The sequence below is a fragment of the Nannospalax galili genome, unplaced genomic scaffold (genome assembly GCF_000622305.1).
Source record: "Nannospalax galili isolate Female #2095 unplaced genomic scaffold, S.galili_v1.0 scaffold1084, whole genome shotgun sequence".
Taxonomy (NCBI): Eukaryota; Metazoa; Chordata; class Mammalia; order Rodentia; family Spalacidae; genus Nannospalax; species Nannospalax galili.
The window spans coordinates 901,102-901,491 of record NW_008351705.1 but is presented as its reverse complement, the minus strand read 5'-3'; positions in this window follow the sequence as shown (position 1 = coordinate 901,491).

The following is a 390-nucleotide window of genomic DNA, read 5'->3' as shown; positions in this document are numbered from 1 at the left end:
CATGAAGAGAGCAGCCTCCACTCCACCACAGTAACAGAGGACCATGCATTGAGACCCCTGAAACACAATGTCAACATGCTTGTTTCCTCCTTTACATTGATCTCATAACACTGAGAACTTATACATACATTGCTCTTTAATTACTGCCTTTAATTCATGCACAAGAATTAGAAAACCCCTTTTCTTCATTTTCAAACTGATACATTTTTTAAAACTTTTAAAATTTGTATTTATTATTTTTATTTTATGTGTATTGTATATTTGCCTGCATGTACGTAAAGACACCCATGTCGTGCAATGCCCAAAGACGTCAGAAGAGGGGGTCAGGTCCTCCAGAACTAGCTTTATTAACAGTTGTTAGCTGCCATGTGGTGCTGGCAACAGAACCTG